We start from the raw sequence: 10416 nt of genomic DNA on the forward strand, positions 1-10416 counted from the left end.
TGTTTAAGCTCTTGCATCATATACTTTGCACCTATTAATGAAGAAACACCTAGAGCTTGCTAAATTTGGTTTGCATATTTGGTCTCTCTAAAGTCTAGATAATTTCTAGTATTGAGTTTTGAACAACAAGGAAGACGGTGTAGAGTCTTATAATGTTTACAATATGTCTTTTATGTGAGTTTTGCTGCACCGGTTCATCCTTGTGTTTGTTTCAAATAACCTTGCTAGCCTAAACCTTGTATCGAGAGGGAATACTTCTCATGCATCCAAAATCCTTGAGCCAACCACTATGCCATTTGTGTCCACCATACCTACCTACTACATGGTATTTCTCCGCCATTCCAAAGTAAATTGCTTGAGTGCTACCTTTAAAATTTCCATCATTCTCCTTTGCAATATATAGCTCATGGGGCAAATAGCTTAAAAACTATTGTGGTATTGAATATGTACTTATGCACTTTATCTCTTATTAAGTTGCTTGTTGTGCGATAACCATGCTTCTGGGGACGCCATCAACTATTCTTTGTTGAATATCATGTGAGTTGCTATGCATGTCCGTCTTGTCTGAAGTAAGAGAGATCTACCACCTTAATGGTTGGAAAATGCATATTGTTAGAGAAGAACATTGGGCCGCTAACTAAAGCCATGAATCATGGTGGAAGTTTCAGTTTTGGACATATATCCTCAATCTCATATGAGAACATTAATCGTTGCCACATGCTTATGCATTAAAGAGGAGTCCATTATCTGTTGTCCATGTTGTCCCGGTATGGATGTCTAAGTTGAGAATAATCAAAAGCGAGAAATCCAAAATGCGAGCTTTCTCCTTAGACCTTTGTACGGGCGGCATGGAGGTACCCCATTGTGACACTTGGTTAAAACATGTGTATTGCGATGATCCGGTAGTCCAAGCTAATTAGGACAAGGTGCGGGCACTATTAGTATACTATGCATGAGGCTTGCAACTTGTATGATATAATTTACATAATACATATGCTTTATTACTACCGTTGACAAAATTGTTTCATGTTTTCAAAATAAAAGCTCTAGCACAAATATAGCAATCGATGCTTTCCTCTTTGAAGGACCTTTCTTTTACTTTTAATGTTGAGTCAGTTCACCTACTTCTCTCCACCTCAAGAAGCAAACACTTGTGTGAACTGTGCATTGATTCCTACATACTTGCATATTGCACTTGTTATATTACTCTATGTTGACAATTATCCATGAGATATACATGTTATAAGTTGAAAGCAACCGCTGAAACTTAATCTTCCTTTGTGTTGCTTCAATACCTTTACTTTGATTTATTGCTTTATGAGTTAAATCTTATGCAAGACTTATTGATGCTTGTCTTTAAGTGATATTCATGAAAAGTCTTTGCTTTATGATTCATTTGTTTACTCATGTCATTACCATTGTTTTGATCGCTGCATTCATTACATATGTTTACAATAGTATGATCAAGGTTATGATGGCATGTCACTCCGGAAATTATCCGTAGTTATCGTTTACCCGCTCGGGACGAGCGAGAACTAAGCTTGGGGATGCTGATACGTCTCCGACGTATCGATAATTTCTTATGTTCCATGCCACATTATTGATGATATCTACGTGTTTTATACACATTATATGTCGTATTTATGCATTTTCCGGCACTAACCTATTAACGAGATGCCGAAGAGCCAGTTGCTGTTTTCTGATGTTTTTGGTTTCAGAAATCCTAGTAAGGAAATATTCTCGAAATTGGACGAAATCAACGCCCAGGGTCCTATTTTGCCACGAAGCTTCCAGAAGACCGAGGGGGAAAGGAAGTGGGGCCACGAGGCATCGACACCATAGGGCGGCGCGGCCTGGCCCTTGGCCGCGCCGGCCTGGTGTGTGGGGCCCTCGTGTGGCCCCCCGTGTTGCCCTTCCGCCTACTTAAAGCCTTCGTCGCGAAACCCCCAGTACCGAGAGCCACGATACGGAAAACCTTCCATAGACGCCGCCGCCGCCAATGCCATCTCGGGGGATACAGGAGATCGCCTCCGGCAACCTGCCGGAGAGGGGATTCATCTCCCGGAGGACTCTTCACCGCCATGGTCGCCTCCGGAGTGATGAGTGAGTAGTTCACCCCTGGACTATGGATCCATAGCAGTAGCTAGATGGTCGTCTTCTCCTCATGTGCTTCATTGTCGGATCTTGTGAGCTGCCTAACATGATCAAGATCATCTATACGTAATTCTATATGTTGTGTTTGTCGGGATCCGATGGATAGAGAATACTATGTTATGTTGATTATCAATCTATTACCTATGTGTTGTTTATGATCTTGCATGCTCTCCGTTATTAGTAGAGGCTCGGCCAAGTTTTTGCTCTTAACTCCAAGAGGGAGTATTTATGCTCGATAGTGGGTTCATGCCTCCATTAAATGCGGGACGGTGACGAGAAAGTTCTACGGTTGTGGATGTGCTTGTTGCCACTAGGGATAAAACATTGATGCTATGTCCGAGGATGTAGTTATTGATTACATTACGCACCATACTTAATGCAATTGTACTGTTGTTTTGCAACTTAATACTAGAAGGGGTTCGGATGATAACCTGAAGGTGGACTTTTTAGGCATAGATGCATGCTTGGATAGCGGTCTATGTACTTTGTCGTAATTCCCAATTAAATCTCACAATATTCATCATGTCATGTATGTGCATTGTTATGCCCTCTCTATTTGTCAATTGCCCGATCAGTAATTTGTTCACCCAACATGCTATTTATCTTATGGGAGAGACACCTCTAGTGAATCGTGGACCCCGGTCCATTCTTTTATATCGAATACAATCCGCAATACTTGTTCTTTATCTGTTCTTGCAAACAATCATCATCCACACTATACATCTAATCCTTTGTTACAGTAAGCCGGTGAGATTGACAACCTCGTTGTTTCGTTGGGGCAAAGTACTTTGGTTGTGTTGTGCGAGTTCCACGTTGGCGCCGGAATCCACGGTGTTGCGCCGCACTACATCCCGCCGCCATCAACCTTCAACGTGCTTCTTGGCTCCTCCTGGTTCGATAAACCTTGGTTTCTTTCTGAGGGAAAACTTGCTGATGTGCGCATCATACCTTCCTCTTGGGGTTCCCAACGAACGTGTGAGTTACACGCCATCACTCCCCGGCAACGGCGCCAGAAAAGTGGCTAGTTGCCGGGGTCCGGTGTGTGTGTGCCATTTACCTTTCCTCCCCGGCAACGGTGCCAGAAAAGTGCTTGATGTCTACGGGAGCTTCTATTCTTGTAGACAGTGTTGGGCCTCCAAGAGCAGAGGTTTGTAGAACAGCAGCAAGTTTCCCTTAAGTGGATCACCCAAGGTTTATCGAACTCAGGAGGAAGAGGTCAAAGATATCCGATGCGTGTAGTTGACACGTCCGTTGGGAACCCCAAGAGGAAGGTGTGATGCGCACAGCGGCAAGTTTCCCTCGATAAGAAACCAAGGTTTAATCGAACCGAGTAGGAGTCAAGAAGCACGTTGAAGGTTGATGGCGGCGGGATGTAGTGCGGCGCAACACCGGAGATTCCGACGCCAACGTGGAACCCGCACAACACAACCAAAGTACTTTGCCCCAACGAAACAAGTGAGGTTGTCAATCTCACCGGCTTGCTGTAACAAAGGGTTAACCGTATTGTGTGGAAGATGATTGTTTGCAGAGAAAATAGTAAAACAAGTATTGCAGACAGATTTGTATTTCAAGATTACTAAAAGAATGGACTGGGGTCCACAGCTCACTAGAGGTGTCTCTCCCATAAGATAAAAGCATGTTGGGTGAACAAATTACAGTCGGGCAATTGACAAATAGAGAGGGCATAACAATGCACATACATGGCATGATAAGTATAGTGAGATTTAATTGGGCATTACGACAAAGTACATAGACCGCCATCCAACTGCATCTATGCCTAAAAAGTCCACCTTCAAGTTATCGTCCGAACCCCTTCCAGTATTAAGTTGCAAAGCAACAGACAATTGCATTAAGTATGGTGCGTAATGTAATCAACAACTACATCCTCGGACATAGCGCCAATGTTTTATCCCTAGTGTCAACAGCACAACACAACCTTAGAACTTTCTGTCACTTCGTCCGTGTGTCAATGCGGCATGAACCCACTATCGAGCATAAATACTCCCTCTTGGAGTTAAAAGCAAAAACTTGGCCGAGCCTCTACTAGTAACGGAGAGCATGCAAGATCATAAACAACACATATGTAATAACTTGATAATTAACATAACATGGTATTCTCTATCCATCGGATCCGACAAACACAACATAGAGTATTACAGATAGATGATCTTGATCATGTTAGGCAGCTCACAAGATCCAACAATGAAGCACAATGAGGAGAAGACAACCATCTAGCTACTGCTATGGACCCATAGTCCGTAAGTGAACTACTCACTCATCACTCCGGAGGCGACCATGGCGGTGTAGAGTCCTCCGGGAGATGAATCCCTCTCCGGCGGAGTGCCGGAGGAGATCTCCATAATCCCCGAGATGGGACTCGCGGCGGCGGCGTCTCAGTAAGGTTTTCCGTATCGTGGTTTTTCGCATCAGGGGTTTCGCGACGGAGGCTTTAAGTAGGCGGAAGGGCAGAGTCGGGGGGCTGACGAGGGCCCACACCACAGGGCGGCGCGGGCCCCCCCTTGGCCGCGCCGCCATGTGGTTTGGCCACCTCGTGGCCCCACTTCGTATGCTCTTAGGTCTTCCGGAAGGTTCGTGGCGAAATAGGCCCCCGGGTCTTTGTTTCGTCCAATTCCGAGAATATTTTGTTACTAGGATTTCTGAAACCAAAACAGCAGAAAACGTGAACTGGCACTTCGGCATCTTGTTAATAGGTTAGTTCCAGAAAATGCACGAATATGACATAAAGTGTGCATAAAACATGTAGGTATCATCAATAATATGGCATAGAACATAAGAAATTATCGATACGTCGGAGACGTATCAATATCCCTCTCATGCAACCCTGCAACCACAAAGCAAGAAGTCTCTTGTGTCCCCAACACACCTAATAGGTGCACTAGTTCGGCGAAGAGATAGTGAAATACAGGTGGTATGAATAAATATAAGCAGTAATAACGGTGCGAAAAAAGTGCTTGCTGGCGTGCAGTTGATGGTAGTAATATTGCAGGAAGTAAAGATGTAGTAAAACAGTAAACAAGCAGCGATAGCAGTATTTAGGAACAAGGCCTAGGGATCATACTTTCACTAGTGGACACTCTCAACATTGATCACATAACAGAATAAATAGATAGATGCTAGACTCTAGACCCTCTTGTTGAATGATGAACACCACTAACTGTGTAGGATTACACGAACCCTCAATGCCGGAGTTAACAAGGTCCACAATATTCAATGTTCATGTTTAAATAACCTTAGAGTGCATGACAGATCAACATAACCAAACCAAGTACTAACATAGCATGCACACTGTCACCTTCACACTACGAAAGGAGGCATAGATCACATCAATACCATCATAGTAATAGTTAACTTCATAATCTACAAGAGATCACAATCATAGCCTACGCCAAGTACTACACGATGCACACACTGTCACCATTACACCGTGCAGGAGGAATAAACTACTTTAATAACATCACTAGAGTAGCACACAGATATATTGTGATACAAAACACATTGCAATCATAAAGAGATATAAATAAGCACTTCACTATGCCATTCATAATAGTGAATAAGTATTTCGTGAAATATAGCCTAAGAGACCCACACGGTGCACACACTCGTCACCTTTACACACGTGGGACAAGGAGTCTCCGGAGATCACATAAGTAAAACCCACTTGACTAGCACAATGACATCTAGATTACAAGCATCATCATATGAATCTCAATCATGTAAGGCAGCTCATGAGATTATTGTATTGAAGTACATAGGAGAGAGATTAACCACATAGCTACCGGTACAGCCCCGAGCCTCGATGGAGAACTACTCCCTCCTCATGGGAGACAGCAGCGTTGATAAAGATGCCGGTGGTGTCGATGGAGAAGCCTTCCGGGGGCACTTCCCGTCCGGCGGCGTGCCGGAACAGAGACTCCTGTCCCCCGGATCTTGGCTTCGCGATTGCGGCGGCTCGGAAGGTTTTCTCTGGTTTCGTCGAACGTCATAGGGTTTTCGCGACGGAGACCTTAAGTAGGCGGAAGGGCAGCCTCGGAGGGGCCTGGTGGGCCCACACACTAGGGGCCGCGGCCCCCCGTGGCCGCGCCAGGGTGGCGTGTGGGGCCCCCAGGGCTTCCCTCTGGCGGCTCTCGGGTGTTCTGGAAGCTTCGTCCAATTATAAGACTCTGGGCGTTGATTTCGTCCAATTCCGAGAATATTTCCTTACTAGGATTTCTGAAACCAAAAACAGCAGAAAACAGGAACTGGCACTTCGGCATCTCGTCAATAGGTTAGTTTCGGAAAACGCATAATAATGACATAAAGTATGCATAAAACATGTAGATATCATCAATAATGTGGCATGGAACATAAGAAATTATCGATACGTCGGAGACGTATCAAGCGTCCACCATAAATACCTATGCATGGCATTTCAAACCATTCCAAGTAAATTCTCATGTGCTACCTTTAAACCTTCAAAATACTTCTCTACTTTGTGTTGATGTTTTATAGCTCATGAGGAAATATGTGGTGTTTATCTTTCAATCTTGTCATTTACTCCTGACAGACTTTCATAATGGACTAGTGGCACATCCGCTTATCCAATAATTTTGCAAAAAGAGTCGGCAACGGGGTTCCCAACCCCAATTAATCAACTTTCATTAATAATTCTCTTCACATGTTTTGCCCTGATTTATCAGTAAGCAACTTAAATTGCAAATAGACACTCCTCCATGGTATGAGATTGTTGGAAGGCACCCGAGGATTCGGTTAGCCATGGCTTGTATAAGCAAAGGTTCGGGGAGTCTCATCCATAATAAAACTAAAGTACGTGTGTAAACAAAAGAGAAGAGGGATGATTTACCTTGCTGGTAGAAATAACGTCCTTCATGGGAGCCGCTCTTGAAAGTCTAGTTGACGAGGTAGTTAGAGTACCCATTATCATTCGTTGACAACAACAAACACCTCTCAAAATAATTTTACTCTTGTTTTACAAATGAAAAGCTCTAGCACATGTTAATCCCTGCTTCCCTCTGCGAAGGGTCAATCTTTTACTTTTACATTCAGTCTCCATCCTTTCTTTGAGCACCTTCTTGAGAGCACAACTGTCATTCTTAGTATAATATGCTTGTCCCAAAATGTGATTAACTGTGGTATAACTTTGATGCTTTTATCTTTGATAACCTCTACTTCCGATCTTTCCATGAACTTCAAAGGTGCCCGAGCATTTATGTTTTGTCTGTACAAATACGGGCAAGCGAGATACCACTTTATCATATCCTTCTATGAACATTGCAATCCCGCCGATAGACATGATTCATGATGCTCATTATTAATTTGTTGGTACCTTTTCCATGATTGACATAGCTATTAGATGATTTTATTTGCATGTATCTTATTATGAATTGCTTAAGCACTTGCCATATCATGAGAATATTTACATCATATGAACAAATGTGTTCGTGAAAGTTCTTTTATCGCACTCAGTTGTTAATCGAATTGCTTGAGGACAAGCAATAAGCTAAGCTTGGGGGAGTTGATACGTCTAAAACGTATCTACTTTCCCGAACACTTTTGCTATTGTTTTGCCTCTAATTTGTGTATTTTGGATACAACTAACACGGACTAACGCTGTTTTCAGCAGAATCTGCTCGGTGTCTCATTTTTGTGCGAAATCCAACTTTTAGGAAAATCCTCGGAATTTATGCCAAAGGTCTTATTTTTCCGGAAGATTGACGGGAGCCGAAGGGCAAGCCAGTGGAGGCCCGAGGCCCCCACACACTAGGCCGGCGCGGCCCAGGAGGGGGGCGCGCCGCCCTACTGTGTGGCCCCCTCGGCCGGCCTCCGACGCCCTCCTCTGGACTACTTAACGCCTTCGACCTAAAAACGCACGGGGGGGTAGAAAAAATCACCAGAAGACATCCAGTACGCCGCCACCGTCGCGAAACTCCGTCTCGGGACCAGAAACTCCGTTCTGGCACTCTGCCGGGACGGGGAATTGGAGGAGATCATCGCCATCATCACCACCGACGCCTCTCCATCGACCAGCCATGTTTCCCCCATCCATGTGTGAGTAATTCCCCCGCTGTAGGCTGAAGGGGATGGTAGGGATTGGATAAGATTGGTCATGTAATAGCATAAGATTTTAGGGCATAGTGCCTAGTGTCCGTAATTGGTACTTTTATGATATTGTTGCAACTTGTTATGCTTAATGCTTGTCACTAGGGTCCGAGTGCCATGATCTCAGATCTGAACATGTTATCAATTCATGATGATATTCATTGCTTTATGATCTTACTCGCAAGTTGTATACACGTATTGTTGTCCGGAACCCGAGGCCCCAAAGTGACAAAAATTGGGACAACCGGAGGGGAAGGCGGTGATATGAGGATCACATGTGTTCACGGAGTGTTAATGCTTTGCTCCGGTGCTCTATTAAAAGGAGTACCTTAATTTCTAGTAGATTCCCTAGAGGCCCGGCTGCCACCGGCTGGTAGGACAAAAGATGTTCTGCAAGTTTCTCATTGCGAGCATGTACGACTAAATAAGGAACACATGCCTATTGATTGATTAGTACTTGGATACTGTTTTATTATTATCTGCAAATGCCCTGCCTTGATTGTTACATGAGTTTCTCTCATCCATGCAACGCCCGTTCATCCATCCATGTGCCTACGATATTTTAATCCTCGCTGTTTACTATAATCGCTACCGTTGTCTTTGTTACTCGTCGCTCGTTATTTCACTACTGCTACTGATATAAAACTGTTACTACTGATAAACTCTTGCGAGCAAGTCTGTTTCCAGGTGCAGCTGAATTGACAACTCCGCTGTTAAGGCTTACAAGTATTTTTTGTCTCCCCTTGTGTCGAATCAATAAATTGGGTTTTACTTCCCGCGAAGACTGTTGCGATCCCCTATACTTGTGGGTTATCACATATCTCAATACAAACTACATCACAAATGCAAATGTATTGCTACCAACTTCTTTAAAGTACAAACCCCAACTAAAAGGTTGGTGTAAGTAATATCCTCTGATATCTTTAAGGCACAAATGATCTTGATTAATTCCCTTAGAAATATCAAGATTTGACCATTGTGTAATCTACATTGGCTATAATTACCCGATCCCGAGAATGTCATATCATAGACTGAATTCAAATGAAAGAGCCTTCTAAAGTAAGTCTATGAAATAGACTCTAATGGCTTCATAACCATGTTCAAAATCAAGTGGTTAAGATTCAATTGAATCACCTACCATTATCTATTAGATAAAACCACTTGTATTGCTCAAATGCATAAGGGTTAAATTAATATTTCCCAAACTAGGGAGATAAACATTTTGCAAACATATCATGTGAAAATCTAACAGATTTATTCACAGTGTTTTACAGATTCCCATATTCATGAATTTAAGTTCATGGATTGGTGTGAGACAACTTTTAGATTTGCAAAGTTCAGGGGGAGTAAAACTCCCAATTATAACCCAGTAATGATCATTAATATTGTACTCTTTTTCCCTTAATGAGTTTTCCCTAATGGTTTCTCATAAAAGGTTTTTAATGAGACAATATAAATACAAGTGTTAAGATATGCCACATTGTTTTCTCCTTATATTTTTCCCATTGGGTTTTAAAGGAGTTTTCGGTGGCACATCATATGGCACTCTTTGCACTATTTACACAAGATATATGTCGTACCTCCTATTTTCCCTATTGGGGTTTTTAAGGGAAGTATATAAGGCATATTATTGATCTCTAAACTCACTAATGAGATTTTTCCTTATCAAGGTTTTTCTCATATGAGTTATCATGGAGATAATAATAATCTTTGTATGTTGTATCATTTTCTCCTTATTTTTCCCACAGGGTTTAAAGGAGTTTTAGCAACATATCAAATACTACTCTCCTCATATTTTTCCCATAGGGTTTTTTGAGGAGAGATTCTAAAGATATCAAGATCAAGAACTATCAAGGTCATACATGGGCGTCCGAGCACTCAAGTCTATGATGAAGTCAATAATAAATAGCGATTGTCCAAGGGGGAGTGTTAGAAATAGTTAGCGCTAGATATAAGCTAAGTAGGGAGTTAGCTTTCCCATTAAGCTAACTATTAGCAGTTAGAATAACTGCGTTGGCCAAACGCTAACAATGCCGAACAGGCACATGTAACCGACTATGTATGCACCTGTTGGGGATCTATAAATACCCAACTTCTTGATCAATGAAGCATAGATTTCATTCTCAATTCTTTTACATCAAACAA

Source organism: Lolium rigidum, chromosome 2, assembly GCF_022539505.1.
Source record: "Lolium rigidum isolate FL_2022 chromosome 2, APGP_CSIRO_Lrig_0.1, whole genome shotgun sequence".
Lineage (NCBI taxonomy): Eukaryota > Viridiplantae > Streptophyta > Magnoliopsida > Poales > Poaceae > Lolium > Lolium rigidum.